The following is an 887-nucleotide window of genomic DNA, read 5'->3' on the forward strand; positions in this document are numbered from 1 at the left end:
CACATAGGTACACGTAGGCCCTTCTCGGTGTGATCCATAAACGGTGGCGTATTTCGTGCTAACGATTGTCAGTCACCGCTGTTCCGAGTACCATCCACACCTCCCTGTAAACCGCGCCCCGCTCCCGGACGCGCGCAGGCTGCGCACACCCGCCTCCCGCCACCCCTCTCCCGCGCCCCACGCCCTTCTTCCGGCCATGCGCGGCCCCGGCCCCGCCCCCACACCCACCTCGGCCCCGCCCCCACACCCACCCACCCACCTCGGCCCCGCTCCTCTCGGTCGACCTCACCGGGAGGGAGGCCAGAAAAAGATCGCCCGGCCCCCAAGTCGGCTGGCGCCCGACTCCCAGCACCACGGTCGCAGGGCAGGACGACGGATCAGTGATCTCCGGGACGGACGGGACGACCGACCGACCGACCGACCGACCGACCGACAGGGGAGTTCGGCCTCGTCCCGATGCGGCGCGGGACCCGCGTTTCAGGGCCGGGGCGCAGCGGGCGGGGGATGCCCCCGTAGCGGAAGCGACCCGGCCTTGGAAACTTTTCTCTCCGAACGCCCCTGAGACGGGGACGTTTGCCGCGCGTCGACGGACGGCCTACCCCGCGCTCCACCTTCGCCGGTTGAGGCCTCCAGGGCGGCCCGGGAGATCGTCTCATCCCCGAGGCGCCCGCCCGGTCCCAGCGACTCCGGTGCGGATTCAGCCATTTCCACGGACGGAAACACGTCCCTCCGCCCTCATCATCATCGGGAGTCCATCCGTCGCGCACCCTTTGCGAGAGGACGGCGACATTTCACTCGGGTCGCTCGGTTTCGGGGTCGACGCCGCCGCCGTCAAATGTAGACGAGTCATAAAAACGGTGAGCGTGGGAGGAGCGGGGTTGTCACTG

Source organism: Rhinolophus sinicus, chromosome 12, assembly GCF_057876585.1.
Source record: "Rhinolophus sinicus isolate RSI-liver-muscle chromosome 12, RSI-T2T, whole genome shotgun sequence".
Taxonomy (NCBI): domain Eukaryota; kingdom Metazoa; phylum Chordata; class Mammalia; order Chiroptera; family Rhinolophidae; genus Rhinolophus; species Rhinolophus sinicus.